This window comes from Ambystoma mexicanum, chromosome 2p (assembly GCF_040938575.1).
Source record: "Ambystoma mexicanum isolate Mex_15411 chromosome 2p, UKY_AmexF1_1, whole genome shotgun sequence".
Lineage (NCBI taxonomy): Eukaryota > Metazoa > Chordata > Amphibia > Caudata > Ambystomatidae > Ambystoma > Ambystoma mexicanum.
The window spans coordinates 961,554,404-961,571,842 of record NC_090923.1 but is presented as its reverse complement, the minus strand read 5'-3'; the positions used below and the strand labels follow the sequence as shown (position 1 = coordinate 961,571,842).

At 44.0% G+C, this 17,439-nt stretch overlaps 1 protein-coding gene across 2 annotated transcripts in view; it reads left to right on the top strand.

The window, feature by feature from the left end:
• The window catches only part of LOC138566964 (solute carrier family 22 member 6-B-like), a 356,440-nt gene that overhangs the window by 283,788 nt on the left and 55,213 nt on the right, over positions 1 to 17,439 (top strand). The window lies entirely within an intron of this gene.

The window sequence follows — 17,439 nt, the reverse complement described above, 5'->3', positions numbered from 1 at the left end:
GGTGGAGGAGCTGGGTGTCATCAGCATACGATTAGAAGTGGTGAACGAACACATGGGAAAGGATTACCAGAAGGCCCAAGTAAAGGTTAAAAAGCAGCTGTGAGAAGGCAGAGCCCCGGGGAGCTCCATATCGTAGTGGACAGAGAGAAAAAGAAAGGTGGGGGAGAGACCGCCTGTGTCTGTCCAGAGAAGGACGATTTAAGCGTTGCTGTCACCGAGCCACAGTTTTTCTGCCCCTACCAGGTGATTGGACAATTTTTTTGCTCAAAGGTTTTGAAAGCTGTTGAGCAATCAATCATGTTCAGAGCTGAAACTCCACAGAGGTGTGAGGTCCAGGTGGAGGTCATCAAGGGAGACTACCAACACAGACTCTTTCCCTTAACCGGATGGAAGTTGGCTTGAAATTGATCAAGAGCAAGAGGACCGGCACAAAAGCATGGCCTGCTCAATTGGCCTGCACTGGTAGGTGAGAGACGGGGACACAATTAGAAAGAACAGATGGCTCGGGTGATGGATTCTTTAGCAGAAGAACCAGATGCAGACTCCTCCTGACACGTGGGACCCTCCCTCGTTAGGGATTGAGGTGAGCTGCGGGGAAACGCTATTAGGGCTGGTTTAAGACTCGAGACTGGGCAGGGATCGGTGGGTGAGTAATGTATTTAAGGTGTGATAGATGATAAGCCATTGCTTCCGTGGTTATCACTGGGAAGGAGCAGAGAGAATGAGACTTAGTGGAGCTTGCAGGGAGGGTAGAACCTTTGGGCACAGCAGTAGCAGCGTGTGCTGAGTGTGCAGAACGAAAGAACTGGCTAACAGGGATTTTGTGTAAAATCAGCTCTTGTAAAAATAATATATATGTGTCTGTGGTGCGTGCCGTGTGTGTATACACACATATATACTATATTCCGAAATTATAATTTTTAAGAAAAGCATAGGACATCATTTAAAGGAACCACTGCTCATCACAAGTTTGCAATTTATATTTTGTAATTTAATCAAATGTACAAGTACATATTAAATGACTATACATTTCTGTGTTTTTGTGCTGCGTCTCACTTGGGTTTTAAATGAACTAGGGACATTTTCATCCATTGAATGTATCAAGCAGTTTGTTTCCATTGACATCTTATGTTCAGCAGTTGCTCTTGAGACGACGCCATTTTGTGTAGCTTGTCACCTCTCTCGGACCACTGTTTATTGGTAATAATCCTCTGGCCGCCACAAACAGGGGCAAAATGTGACTTTAACAGCAGCATTTTACATTTTGGTTCTGGTTTAAAAATGTTCAGCTTGCTTTCTACAGCTAACCGGGAGGAGTTTGCTTTATTTATTTGTTCTGCAGAGTGCCTTCATGTCACTGGAGATCCCTTCCCAGCACTAATGCTGCAGTTCATTAAGAAACTTTAAAAAAAAACGCTCCTTTTAAAGGTGTACTTGTACGCATCATTTCGGGGAAGGTCTTCACTGTAATGCTGGGTCTGCGTTATCTGAGCATTTCTCAGCTGTACCTTTTAAATGTATTTATTTATTTATTTAAATTCTTAGAAGAAGCGCCACACGCCCATAGGTTTTAGAGCGCAGAGTAAATACCGCAGTTAGAAGGCGGATCCTTGTTGGTGAGAGGTGGTTGTCAAAGGCTTTCTTGAGCAGGTTTTCTGGGATTTCTTCAATGCCGGAGGGTTGGGTGTTTCACTGATCAGTGGAACAATGTATTCCAAAGGTAAGAGCCACTGACCTTGGTGGTTCTCACTCTGGATTTCCTCTGATAGAATTTAGTTTGCTCGATGAGGTTTGCTTTTTCTGACCGGAGAGTGCGAGTGGAATGTCGTTAGAGACTGAGTCCTGTCCGTTATATCTTCGGCGCAGGATTTTGATTTTAATTCTTTACTCCACTGAAAGCCAACAGAGCTCTTTGAATTTCGGGGTGATGTGATTAGGTGTCCTGAAATTCAATCCTAAATTGGCAGATTGATTCTAGACCCGATGGACCTTCAGATGCTTTTCCTTTGCCATTTGTGACCTAGATTTCAACAGTCAAGTCAGGAGATCGCTGGTCAGAGGCGTAGACAGGGTAGGGCCTGAGCAGACAAGGCCCACCCACAATCTCTAAATGCATTTCAGATGTTAATGCCACTGCATTGGGCCCAACTACATTTGCTTCAGGCCCCACTTGTTAGACAATCCTTGCTACGCCTCTGGCGCTGGTGCCCTGGTGGGTTTGATGCTGTGGTTTGTCTAAGTCAAGAGGGTGATCTAATGGAGCATTCTGATCTGAAAGGTTGTGGTTTTGGTTATTGCCGTCGATTTGTTCTGAGAAGTTTGTTACTTTCTGTTAAGAGGTGGTGAAACCCACAGTTCATTAAGGTACCTTGCCAAGGGAAAGGCAGCATATTATGAAGATTGGCCGCGATGGGCATGACAATCCAGTAGGCAATGTATTGTGAGTGCTTAGGAATTATGTATTGACCTTAATGAATGTGGATCTGAGTATACTAAGCGTTTCATACTCTATGAGCTGGTGCCTTCTACATTGGCGGAGATATTTATGCTAAATTGACGTAGCGATAGCGATGTCCTTTGGTGGAGTATGTTTTTGTTGAGTTTGGTAGAAGACGATGAGATGAGGTGCTGATTCTGATTTGATGGCTGCAATCTTTCAGAGGCGAACCAATCTACGTCAAGGTCAAACCAGATTTACCAGCCCATTCATCAAAGGTGACATAGAAGAATTGTGTGAGGGACAGTTATATAGGCTATGGGAAACATGAGTCCAATGGTGAAAGTGGATCCTCTCTAGTGTTAACAAGTGTGACGTCAGTCCTTCTGAGAGGTCTGAAACCTCACTGTCTGTAATAAATGTAGTTTGTTGCATCATCAAAGACTTGGCACTGGCGGCTAGCATCACCCTCCATAATCTTCCTTTGTGAATGGCCGTTTGATATAAGCCAATAAATGGACAGTAAAAGAGCATTGTAATCTGTGCAGGGGCCATGCAAGCATTCTTCAGGCATATCACTTTGCCCACACCTTTTTACTTTGTATGCTGTTTGTCACATCGTGCAAACAGCTTGGAAGAGACCGCATGTAGTATAAACTTGAGTGAGTGTTTATTTTATTCTGAAAAAAGTTTTCAAAATACACAATTAATTATAAAAAACGCTGAATCAGCACAACAACTAAACATCATTCAAAGAGGTTTGACACAACAATTCACTTCAACAGATAGGGTGTGACTGTGGATTAGTACACAATGATTGTGCACATTTATGAGAGAAAAACACAATGCAGCGAGAATTGTTTGTACAGTAATGAGATCATCAATGTTCTGCACTACAGTGGGATTTAGATCTGTGGTCATTTTTTACAGTTCTGTGATGGTTATTGCATTTGTAAGTCAATTTGGTGCTTCATTTTGTGTTTATCGTTTCTGGGAAAAGTGAAAAAGCGGGATACTGTTTTTTTTCTTGTAGGTCGACACGTGTTTCGGCTTTTTAAACGTAATGCACTTGAACCCACGTGCTCATGTGTTGAATTGTTAAAGCCATGTTCAGGACATACCAGTAATTCTATTACAGGGTGAGTCAGTTGAAGAACCCCATAACTCATACTTCCTTTAGATTAAGGCGGGTAACATAGGGATCAAGAGGCGATTCTTTGGGCCCACGAAAAAATCTTGCTTCAAACCGATAGATAGATAGATAGATAGATAGATAGATAGATAGATAGATAGACAGATAGATAGATAGATAGATAGATAGATAGATAGATAGATAGATAGATAGATAGATAGATAGATACATGCTCTACATCTTCCACTCTTGCGACTGGTCCCCAGTCAACAAGAAAGCGGTGGAAGTACCCAACATAGTAACTCATCTGGCAGAGTGGCATTTTGGCACCTCCCTTACCTCGGGCAAAAGTTGATGTTTAGCTGGAATTCTAGAAACACTGGTGATCCTCTGCTTGTGGCACCTAGAAGGCAGCCTATAATATATTGCTGATAAAAGCCCTAAACTCTGCTTGAGTATTGAGACATGATTTGGGGCCATCCTGCAATTGACACTCATGCTTGCAATGCTGCTGTCCATGCTATAGTCACACTCTGAAACCTAGTCTTATTCATTGGTTGTGAATAAGCATCACAGTCTCACTAAATGAGTCTTCCACCTTCCAGTTCTAGGGGCACAGCCTAACCCATTGGGTATGAGAGTCAGAGTGTTAGAACTGACATAATATTGTTTCATCCTCATTGTATATGTTGGCCTATGCCCAGTCGCTTTGCGAGGAAATTCGTATTACAATGTCGTGACCTTAAGTGAATAAAGCCTCCATTTTAGGTTAGAGCCGCCATTTTTAGTTTATTGTACAAAGTCACCCTGTGGTCTAAAATGGCCGTCTCGTGTGCTCTTGTTCTTGCCTTAACCTCTTCAACCTCTGTAAGAGAGTTAATGTCCAACCTGCCTTCAGGCTACATGTTAGGGTCATGTAGACCTTGTCCTTTGTTGACCTCGGGATCAGGGGATTACTTGAATCAGCGATGTTAACCTACAAGTATACAAGAACGGTAACGCTATCCAAATACGACATGCGAAACATTTGTTTGAATCTGTATAAAAGTAATGGGTAAAGATAAACTTAGAGAATAATAATTTTTGTTAGTAAATGTATTAATAAGTATACCGCATGCCCGAGATATGTAAATTAGGAACGAACCTGGCGTGACCCTAGCCCAGTACATGATTAACTTGAAAGAGGCTGGACATCGTTATAACGAAAATGTATAAATACGCTGATGTCCAGCTAGCAAATCCTGTTCACTGCTCACATTGAACCCTGCTGGTGGTCTCTGTGATGTATTAACGGCCAAATAACTGTTTGCGTACTTTATTTTGTAACTGTTCAGTTTTGTAATAAAGATTCTGGGAATCTTTACAAGCCTGTGTCGATGTATTTTCCTTTTGCATGGTGTAAAAGCCTTAATATTGTATTTTTCTGATTCCACAGATGGCGCCCGAATAGGGACCCTCAAGATCGACTTCGTCTCGTTGAAGGTTGGCTCGGCTATCGGACCAGGATCAGACCGCCACTCTGGATGAGAAGTGAATTCCTCGACAAAACTGCACGATCCGATCCCTGAACGGTGAGCTGTAGCCCAAGACGACGTCTTGATGAGGGTCCCTATATCGAGGTGGGTAAATTTGCCGAAAATCACCAGACACGTGGGTCCTTAGCACTGTCCTTAGTAACCCGATCGGGCCTCCCAGTCCTTTGGTCAGGTGAATCGTGACCCGATTCTTAATTTAACCCTGACAATTTGAATTTGGCGCATTGTACTCGCGAGCACAATTACTTGACCAGGTAAAACCAGAACTTTGATATGCCTGGGAAATTGTCTGCCTGCTTTAGGGCATTATTCCGCAGTGACAGACAATCTTTGGAAGATAGCCGTCCTGTACCACAGGAGGGGTCACCGGCATGTACTATGTACTGTAAGAAAGGCTTTGATAGTATAGCATTTAATGACATTTGGCAAAGACAGACCAGACATAATTCTAATCTTCGGTGGCCAACCAATGGTAGTTTTGAAATCCCTCGTATAGAATATCTAGAGTCTGTATTAGTAAAGAAAAAGGCTAGACCTGCAGCATTTGACGCATTGCATAGTTGGAAAACAGAGGCTTTGCAGCAACAAAAGAGTAGAGAGAAACATATGCTTAGACATATGACAAGTGTCGAAAAGGCACGGTTATATGATCAAAATAAACGATTGGAGTCAGTTAGGAACACAGACAGGGCGTTTCAATTAGGCATACAGAAAATTTACCCTTCAAAGGATTTTCATACGTCAGATGAATTGATTAATAAACTTTTGCATGAACGAAGGCCCGATGCCTCCGCGCCACCCCCATATGTCCCTCCTCCTGGCGCTTTGCCCCTTCCCGTTGTTATTCCCCCTGCTATAGTTCCTCCAGTCCTCCCTGCTGTTCTTCCTGTTGTTCTTCCAGCCATCGCTCCTTTGTCTGCCCCTTTGCCTTCACCTATTGATATTCAGAATGTGCCTACTCTTCCTCTTCCAAGTGATTCTGCATCGCTTGTAATAGACCAGGGAGCGAGACCAAGGGTTGTGACTCGTAATACTGTGCCCCCAGAAAAAAAGAATGAATTGATCGCTTGGGCTAAACATTGTATGGAGAAGGGTGAACAAACTGATGTTTTTTCCACACTCGAAAATTTAAAAACTGTTCCTGAGAAAAAATGTTTTTATTGAAGGATTAGGGACTCATTTGAGTATAATGTGGAATAGATTAAACGATGTAGATTTCCCACAAGTGTTACGAGATTTGAATGCCTTAGCGTTGTCCAGAGATACTGCGGAGAAAGTATACGAGCATGTTGAGAAGATTTTTGAGTAAAGGAAGGAGTTGGAAGGGTTAAAGAATGAAGAAGCAGATGGTGGTAGTTTAGGTATTATGTCCTTACAGAAACGGTTTTCTCCTCGCCATGAATTCAAAGGTGAGGAAGCGCGAAATTGTACAAAGGATGCGATAAGATGGATTTCGGATATGTCGATAACTCCAGATGAAGTATATGACACATATAGTCAGTATACGTTAGAAATGCAAAAGAAGGTGATACAGGTGATGGTAGACTACCTGCAGAATGAGTGTATAAAAAGAAAGATTTGTTGTCCCGCAGAATTGTTGAGTGTTTATAAGAGAGCCTTTTCGATTGATACTTCTTCGACTGCCCTAGCGCTTGATTTGGATCTGTTGCTTAGTAAGCGTTCGGAGCTGCCTACTTCTCAGTTGCCTATGAGAAAGGCCCCTCCGACATTTGTCCCGAAAGTTGAGATTGCGGCCGATGCTGCGCGAGGAATACTCGCGGTGGACATTCCTGCACATTACGTATCACAGTTTGTTCACCTCCCATTTTCAAGACAGGAAGCGAACACCATAAAGCAATCTATTCCCGATGTAAGAAAGAATCCGACCGGGTTCTATAAAGAAATAGAGTCGGTCTTACAGTCGTCGGTATTCACCTTAAGTGATATTGATTTATTATTTCCCGTACTACTGCCAGTTGATTATGGAAATAGATTAGGACTGTAGATGATGTACCTGGGTTGGGAGATACATGGGATAACATGGTTAGGCTAGATAGAGAAAGACCAGCTGGCGAGCGACCGCCTCAAGTGATATTAACCTTGCCTGATAGGATTATTGTAAAACTGAAAACTATAGTTCCTGAAAAAAGAATCATTTGGGACAAGCTTACGGCCTGTGTCCAAGGAAAGTCTGTGGGTGCTACAGATTTTTTCAATCGGTTTGAACAGTTATTTTCAGATTTCAGTGGACAAGACATAAGCACAAAGTCAGGGGAAAGGCTGTTTGTCGACAAATTTGTACATGGATTGCTGCCTGACATCCAGTTACAGATTAAGTCTTCTGAAAGCGCTTGGCAGGCGAAGTCTCAATCAGAAGTACTGCATATGGCTCAGTACTGTGAAAATCGTGTGAATAATGAAAAGGAAAAACTTGAGAAAAAAAAGGGTGACCTGAAAACAAAAGTCCTATTACAACAGATTGTTAGAAACCCTAGAGGGGGTAATCAATCTAGAGGTTAGGCTCCGGTAACCATTAACCAGTGTGCCTATTGTCGACAGGAAGGCCACTGGCGCGCACAATGTCCGATCTTGCAGCAAAGGTCATTTCGGAACATGGGTAGACGATCCAGAGGTCGCACAGGTACAGTGGGCCCTGGCAGAGGTCAATTTGCACCAAATCACACCAACCTCCTTCACGAGATAAGCAAGTTTCGAATGTAGATAACAGAAACATTTTTGATCACCCTTCTGCCGCGTACCTCTCGGAAGAACTTCCTTTTGATAATATTCTGTTTCGCTAGGATTGCCCGAAGCAGGATTTGGAACCGATGCCTATTCCCGTTCATCAGAAAGGCCCCTACGTTGAGATGGTGGTGGGAAATAGGAAGCATCTATTTTTAGTAGATACGGGAGCACAGAAATGTTCCATTGACCATTCACGGGTTCCAAATATTCCCCTGTCAGGGCAGTCCAACGTTTCCGTAGGGTTTTCAGGCACACCTGTAGTTTGTCTGGTCTCTTTGCCGGTACCGATAACACTGGGTCCCTTCACGGAGCAGTGTCCATTTCTACTTACCACAAACTGTGGGGAGAACTTGCTGGGGTTAAATTTGTTGAAGGCATTGCATGCAGTAATACATTGTTCTCCGGACGGAGTTCTGTCAACAATTTTACCTCAGCAATCACTCGCCTCTCAGTTTTTGACTCGACTCGACCTTTACCGCCAGAATTCAGTAATGTTCCGGAATGCTTATGGGCAATTGATGATAATGATGTGGGCATTCTTCAAATTGAACCTGTTAAAATTATTCTGAAACATGGAGTAAAATTGCCTCGCATCCCGCAATATAAGATCTCAGTTGAAGGCGAGCAGGCTTTGAAATGTATAGTTTCTGATTTTGTACATCGTGGAGTAATTGAGGAAATTACGGGTAGCCTATGTAACAGCCCCATTTTGCCAGTATACAAAAAAGGTGATAATGCGATTCCCTTTCAGTTTATAATTGATTTACGCGCTATTAACAAAATTGTGGCTCCTCAATTTCCTATTGTACCTGATGTTACAACGATACTAACCATGATTCCGGCTTCTGCCACTCATTTTAGCGTTTTAGATCTTAAAAACGCATTTTTCAGTATTCCTATACACAAGGATAGCAGGTATTTGTTCTCGTTTACCCTAGGTGGACGCTCGTTCACATTCACTCGTGCACCACAAGGGTACACTGAGAGTCCAAGTATTTATAGTAGGGCATTAAAAGAGCAGCTCGATACCCTCGAGTTGCCTACTACTTGCACGTTACTATAGTATGTAGATGATCTCCTCTTGGCTGCTGATTCTGAGAGTGCCTGTAAAGAAGGTACCATGTTGTTGCTTTGTCATCTAGCGAAACATGGCCACAAAGCTTCACTCAAAAAATTCCAATATCGGTTGACACCTGAACGAATAAAGACTATTTCTGGCATGTCTGTCCTAAATACACAGAAGGAAGTTAGAGCCCTGATAGGTATGGCTTCTTACTGTAGATTGTGGATCCCTAACTTTTCGTTAACGATTAAACCAATGCTGGCTTTGACAAAGAAGGGCATTTTTTGCCATTGCCATGGACTTTGGAACACCAGACAGCATTTGATTTGCTCAAATCCACGCTGTGTTCAGCGCCGGTTTTAGGAACTTCGAATTATGACAAGGCCTTTGTGTTGTATGTGCGTGAATGTGATGGATGTGCTTTGGCTATGTTAACGCAGGAATATGAAGGGAAGAATAGGCCGTGCGGCTATTTCTCATCCGCCCTTGATCCTGTTGCATGCGCTTTGCCAAGATGTTTGAGAGCTGTTGCTGCTGCTGCTGCGTCTGTAAAACAGAGTGAGGGAAGGGTCCTGGGTCATGCATTAACCCTAATGGTACCTCACTCTGTAGATATTTTATTGAATAGAACTCAAACACAACACCTCACTTTCGCACGATTGACAAGATATGAACTAATCTTGTTTGCCCCCCACATTCAAATTCAGAGGTGTTGTGTATTAAACCCGGCTGAACTTTTACCTGTCCCGCAAGATACTGTTGAAGGTGATGAAACGTCACATGATTGCCTTTATGCGACAGAACAAGAGACTAAAGGTAGAATCGATCTAAAAGACACACCTTTGAATAGCCCACAAGGAGAGCTATTTTGTGATGGCTCTTGTTTCAAACTTCCGAATGGTACATCCACGGCTGCTTATGCCGTTACTACTTTAAGCACGATTGTGGAAACCAAAAGAATTATGCATAATTCCGCGCAGGCTGCAGAAATTATAGCGTTAACTCGAGCTTTTGAACTTTATGAAGGGCTTACAGTAAACATATATACCGATAGTCAGTATGCTTTTGGGGTGGTCCACAACTTCGGTAGACTTTGGAAAGACCGAGGTTTCTTGACCTCGCATGGCACGAAAATACAGCATGGCACTTTTATAGTACGATTACTTTCGACACTCGCACTCCCTGTTCAGATATCTATCATAAAATGTGCAGCACATCAAAGGGTTACAGATGATGTAGGAAAAGGGAATGCTTTCGCTGATCAGATAGCTAAACTACCACTGATTTTAGTTCAGAAAAGCATGCTGTAAGAGAAACTGTAAATATTTGCACTTTGGGTGAAAGTATCGATTCTGTAAAAGACATTCAAGCAGATGCTACTATAGAGGAAACTAAGAGATGGGTTGAGGGTGCAGGAAGACTGGATGATGATGGGTGTTGGGTGGACAATGTTGAAGGAAAATGGTTACTCCCTGATGCCTATATTACAATGTTGGTTATTATGGCTCATGGTCCGACACATGTCTGTGCGCGTAAGTTGACTAAAATGCTACACAGTGTATGGGCCAATGATAAGATTTTCAAAACTGCGGAGCGCTTTGTCCAAGGGTGTATGGTCTGCTTGCAGCATAATGTAGGAAAAGTCACCTCGACTCCCAGAGGAAGTTTCGCTCCACCGTCTGTTCCGTTTCAGGTTATTCACTTTGATTTTATTGAAATGGAACGTTGCAACAATCTTAAATATGTGTTGGTTGTTATTTGTGCCTTTAGTAAGTGGGTTGAGGCCTTCCCGGTTAGAGATGCAACGGCCATAACCACGGCAAAAACTCTGTTGAAAGAGTTTTTTCCTAGGTTCGGGCTGCCGAGAGTCATCTGGTCGGATAATGGGCCAGACTTTATCGCTGCTGTAATCATACAAATATGCAAGGGATTACAGATTGATAAATGGTTCCATTCGGCCAGACATGCCCAAAGTGCCGGATTAGTGGAAAGGCATAATGGCATTATAAAGAACAAGCTCGCTAACACGTGTGCTGGCACCAAGTTAAAATGGCCGGACGCCTTGCAGATCGTGTTGCTGTCGATGAGGACAACCCCTCAAACTAGGACTGGGCTCTCTCCCTTTGAGGTGGTAATGGGGAGACCTGCTAATATTTAGCATTTGCCAGAAAGCAGTTAGTTGCGGGATATAGAGAATGTGCTTCTTTCAGATTACTGTAACCAGTTGACTAAAAATCTGTTTTTAATTTATCACCAGGTGCGAGAGGCATTACCTGTACGATACGAGGGTCCTGGTCACAGTCTACGACCGGGGGACTGGATCCTCACGAAAGTTTTTGAGAGGTTGTCTTGCCTGCACCTCGGTGGAGGGGTCCCTACCAAGTCCTGCTAGTCACCCAGACTGCTGTGCGGGTAGCGGGTCGTAAGAACTGGATCCATGCGACGCACACCAAACGGATCCCGCAGCCCATGCCATACGATACAGAAGACACAGAATCCCTTCCCACTGCTGTAACTAACGTGCCTGAAACAGCAACAACCGACAAGAGAGTATCGGAGACCGTTCCAGAATTCGCAAGGCCAGACAAAACGGCCATCTTGTCTCCGCACTCTCCAACAGTGGAACTTCCGGATCAATCCTATTCTGATCCCATTTCCGTTCACTCGCCACCTCCAGTAGGAAGTGACAACACTTTGTTCTAATCAGAAAATGTGAAATATAATTTACGTCCAAGGAAATAGACGTACAGCACGGTCTGACTGTGCGATTGAGGAAAATCATTTGAGGGCTTGCCTTTTGGCCCACTGGACGGGAGGATTCTGTTGGCTAAGGGTTGTGGGAAAGCCATTAAGAAGACGCGCGACTGGAGTCGCCAGCAAACGAACAATTGGTGTTTTTTCGATTGAAGACTACAATGCCTGCACCCGCTACCGCTCGTAACGAACTTTGAGATAAATATGTGACTAGCAGAGACAATGATCAAGCATGCAATGGGACCCCCAAAGTGTATTGTTGCCTTTTTGTAATAATAACTGGATTTTTAGTATCTGGAGGAAGCATATCCGCTAGAGGACTTTTTAGCTATTGAAAATGTATCTGTTATCCCTACTCCTTCCGTGTAATTGCATACTTTATCGCCTAGAGATTCTTCGCATAGACGGAACTATCAGAATAATACCCATTTGTTAATCATGAATGCCACTCATGCACTTTTAAATAGAAACAATTGCTGGATTTGTTCACATCTACCGCAACATGGGGATAAGGGGCTAGGTTGGTATATTCATCCCCTACCTTTGACAACTGCCTGTTACACTTCTCTTAGAGCACTATTCTTTGGCCGATGGAATGACAGCATCTCAGGGAACTTTGATGGTACAAATTTGAATAGTTTTGAAAAACGTGTTTTGATGCCCCTGGGATGCTCGCTGTTTGCAAATAGGAGTAAACCGAATGTTGCTTCTGTTAAACCCTCTGATAGATTGTCTTGTCCTTTTCAGTCCTTGATCTCTTTCAAATTGGCTCCTATAGGCAATAAGGATGCCAGGCCTCCATCTTATTCTGTTTATCATAGCCCCGATTCAGTATCCTTCTGCATACAGAGGAATGGAACACGGTCAATGGGTAATTTTTAGAAAGTGTGCCAACGTTGCGAATTTGACTAGTGAGAACAGACCTCTGTATGTAGGCGAACCTGTCTATTGTGTTTGCGGTAATGTGGCATTTCCATGGTTGCCCAGGGATTGGCAAGGAATCTGTTATTTAGGGATTCTATTACCTGGGGTGTTTATTGCCAGTACTGCAGAAATTTTGAAAACTCGTCCACGACGAGGTGTTAAAGGGGATACTCTAGCACAAACTCTAGGGGACATCATGAAATCCTTTGTGCCATTTTTTGGGCAAATTACGAATTCAGAAGATATCAGGGGACTAGCGAGAGTATTGGAGAGAACCATCAACCGGACCACTGACATACTCTATAATATGACGTTAGAACAGAAAGCGATAAGATTAGTGGCTCTTCAGAACCGGATGGCATTAGATGTCATTCTGGCTGAGCGTGGAGGAGTATGTAAATTAGTGGGGTCCGCTTGCTGCGTTTACGTACCAGACTCCTCTCCAACGATCTTTAGGGCTATCCAAAATCTACATGTTCTTAGTTCAGAAGTGCATGTTCCTGAGGGAAACTGGGAGCTTAGTGCATGGTTTTGGGACCTCCTACGGTCGTGGGGATGGAAGTTGTTTTCGGCCCTGTTGATTATCTTGGGAAGTTTTCTATTCCTTTTTTGGTGTATACAGTGTCTCCCTGGTATATGTTCAGTATTAGGGGGGTGTTGCGCGCAAGCAACAAGTGTATTAGGGCATAAAATATACGCCCCAGATAAGGTTTCCAAAGAGTATGTGTTGAAAGAAACTCTGGTGTCTGATATAATGGCAATAGATATGTCCGACAATGATTCGGGGTGTATAGACGTTGAAATGTGGAGTTAATCGCAAAATGATTGAAGGTAGTTTAGCGCTTGGCATAGGCCAAAAGGAGGGTTTGTTAGAACTGATATAATATTGTTTCGTCCTCATTGTATATGTTGGCCTATGCCCAGTTGCTTTGCGAGGAAATTCGTATTACAAGGTCGTGGCCTTAAGTGAATCAAGCCTCCATTTTAGGTTAGAGCCGCCATTTTTAGTTTATTGTACAAAGTCACCCTGTGGTCTAAAATGGCCGTCTCATGTGCTCTTGTTCTTGCCTTAACCTCTTCAACCTCTGTAGGAGAGTTAATGTCCAACCTGCCTTCAGGCTACATGTTAGGGTCATGTAGAACTTGTCCTTTGTTGACCTCGGGATCAGGGGATTACTTGAATCAGCGATGTTAACCTACAAGTATACAAGAACAGTAACGCTATCCAAATACGACATGCAAAACATTTGTTTGAATCTATATAAAAGTAATGTGTAAAGATAAACTTAGAGAATAGTGATGTTTGTTAGTAAATGTATTCAAAAGTATACCGCATGCACGAGATATGTAAATTAGGAACGAACCTGGCGTGACCCTAGCCCAGTACATGATTAACTTGAAAGAGGCTGGACATCATTATAACGAAAATGTATAAATACGCCGATGTCCAGCTAGCAAATCCTCTTCACTGCTCACATTGAACCCTGCTGGTGGTCTCTGTGATGTATTGACGGCCAAATAGCTATTTGTGTACTTTGTTTTGTAACTGTTCAGTTTTGTAATAAAGATTCTGGGAATCTTTACAAGCCCGTGTCAGTGTATTTTCCTTTTGCATGGTGTAAAAGCCTTAATATTGAATTTTTCTGATTCCACAAGAGCGCCTGCAGACTGGGTGGCAGCAGTGCGCGGTATAAATCAGCATAACACCTGAGAGAACGCATGGTGAATGTGCCAGAATCGTCCCCATAAAGGTATACCAGCCCTGCCACGAAGCGCCGCCATCTTCTCTACATTGCATTTCACCTGCTCAGGAAATAGGAATGTATGTCCAGTTAGCCTCCACATTCCCTGTTGAGACTACCTGCACGTGTCAGTATCTCATTCACACAGACAATCGTACAAATATAAACACACAACACAAACCTTCATATACAAAACACAGCATATATCCAGTGCAAAAAAGCATTACCTGTGGGCTTTGTTGAGGCACGTTAATATGTTAAGTCCCAGCAGCCATCCTTCCAATGAGTACTCAATCATTTGTCTATAGAATCCATACTGCAAGGTACCAGCTGCTCTGCAACATGTCAAGATTATTCTTTACCACACTTCTCAACCTCTTGTGCAGCTCCGAAATGAGATGTCATTAAATAATTAGTATCTCATTGGAGTATATAGCGGTTGTGTGTATGTATTTGACGTGCATTCATTTTGAGGATATATTTAGGGATAGTGTCTGACTTCAACAACAACAGCTAGTCCTCTGACCACTTTTCAATTCAAACGCTAGGTCTTTATTCTAATGCAATGCTTTTTAGTTGAGTGTATGTCTTTCCACTCTGACGAAGTTCCCTCTGTGTCTCTGCGGACCGCGGGGAAAGTGACTGAGGGGACCCCACAGCCCACCCTTCTGGGCAGTGACCAATAACCCTGACACCCCATTAAAACCAGAGAAAGTATCAGTGCTAGACACAGCCAAACCAGCACCCAAACGTTGAGGGCAAGAATGCACTCTTCCACCCTGCAAGGGATCTATGGGGCGTCCTTTAGATTGGAGCTATGGGGCCGTTGCCAACAGGGCAGGCCTTTGGATAGGGCAGTGCCTACACAGGCCCCCTGCTCCCAGGCATAGTTGTGTCTTCAGCAAGCAGATGTGATGGGCCTCCATTTTGGATTTGGTAATAGGTTTTTCGCACAACCTCCACCTAGATAGCTGCTCACAGAAACCTGCGGACACTCCATTTTCAAATATTTTTCCCCCACAGAGTTCTGGGGCTTCAAATGACTTGTTTGTAAAGACATGGGTGAAGGTGAAGACACCTAGGGGGTGTTATGGGTAAATTAGGTAAATGAAGGGCCCCTACGTTGCCACTAGGAGAAATATTCTGGTAACAAATATGTTGGCCCCAGGGGACCAGAAGGGGGAGCTCACACTCTCGATTGTCCGTCTGACAGGTGCTCAGTGATGTGTTGGCTCTCATCCACACTAAGCCCCGATTGTGTCTGATGAACGTTGTCAAGCCAGAGGGGACGGCACCAGTAGGACATTCAATGGGAAGAAATTAAGGTATCCTACATGGAATAAATATACTCCCCAAAACAGAGTGGGTATCAGCCCTGGTACAGAGCCCAAGGCGGCATTGGTGCCATCAGTTCACAACCCCAGCTAATAATTGGTGGAGAACATAACATTAGGCAGTTGGAGGCATTAATGAGATCATTCTGAGTAAGTAAACAATGGAGCAGCAAAAGGCACAGAGATAACAACCAGCCATGCTACCAGGGCAAGGACGGGATCCGAAAGGCATAACTCAGGACCAGCCCAGGATTCTATGGCCCATACCAACAAGACTGTAAGAGAAACCTGCAGGTATTAAAACATCTGCCACCTCAGACATCAAGAGCACCAGTTCTCGTAAACCTTGAAGGCAAGCTCCCAATTCAGCGGCAGTTCTACTAAAACCAATCTCCTCATCAGACAGGGTAGAATAATCGTGGAGCAAAGTCACTGTGGAAAAAATGCTAGAAGAGGGAATACCTGGCCCCAGGAGCTGGACAATGCCGGAAAGCATCATGGATCCATCACACCATTATGTTGAATGGAGGAAGACCTTCTCCTGCCGGTCTGGCAAAATGGTAACATGAGGTGACAGGAAGCTTGGCCCATCTGTGAGTTGGAAGGAGAACAAGGATCCTGGGAGAAGATCCTTGCAGCCTGTTTCACCTGGCCTGGCTGGCCCTGCGGAGTTCCATACCAGAGAGAATCTGCTCATAGGGTTCACCCCTCTATGTCATTAGCCCAAAAGGCATTGCAGATGGGAGCTGGGTTATAAACCCCTGGAAGGAGCAGCCCCAAAGGTGTCATACTCACCAGACAAGAAGGGAGTACAGGGCGTCTATGACAAGGGGCCAATCATTGGGGCCTAAGGCTAATGGAGTGGCCCTTGCATTTTGTGACAGAAGGAGACACAGCGAAGGTCAAGCTTCAACCTTCCCTCCAATTCCTTCTAGAGATGAGCTACTGGGAAGGGGGTATTTGTGATGAGTCCCTTTGTCCGGCTCTACTGAACACAGAGAGAGTGTCCCGGGGTGGCGCGTACCCCCCAAGTTAGTGGAAGATGGGCTTGGGGAATAATGGGGAGAACGTTGGATCACTCTCCTGCAGTCCCCTTCTCTTCTCAGGTGCCTTTCACATTGTCTCAGCTCAGGACAGTCCCAAGGATCAAGTCCCTCCCTGCCCAACTAACCCATCTAGTCCATAAGGGTCACTCCCTAACCAAAATCCTCAGAATGGCCTGCAGGGTGCTTATGAGGCAGCCACTTCCCAATCGAGAGAGTCTGAAGCTCCCTTTAAACAAACCTCTAAATAATAGCTGCCTTTCTCTTTAAGGGTAAACGTTTCCATACTTCTACAGTGGGTTGTAACATCGTTAAAACGTAGTCTGGAATCTCAGGGAAGGTTCCACACCATGTTTTACCTGACTCATTGAATGTCCCTTTTAAGTGGGATATTCAGTGAGTCGGGGAACCAAAGGGGCATTCAAAGAGTCTGGGAATCCTGCGTATACAATGCTACAAACCGCACCTTATTGACTGGGGATTGTATCGAAGGACAAAGTTGCTGAAGCATTGCCCCTCAGCAGAAAGTTTCTCGGCCAAGAATGCAATGTTACTGTTTCCCCAAACACACAGACTATTCACTAAAAGGAAAAGTGTAGGACTGCTCAGTGTCTTTCAAGCATTGAATGTGCATGCTGGGAGAGCAGGGGCTCTCGGTACACAACAAGAAGTACAGGGGAGAATCACAGCGAGATTACTGGCTTCCAAGAATGCAGCTAGGCCAGTGATA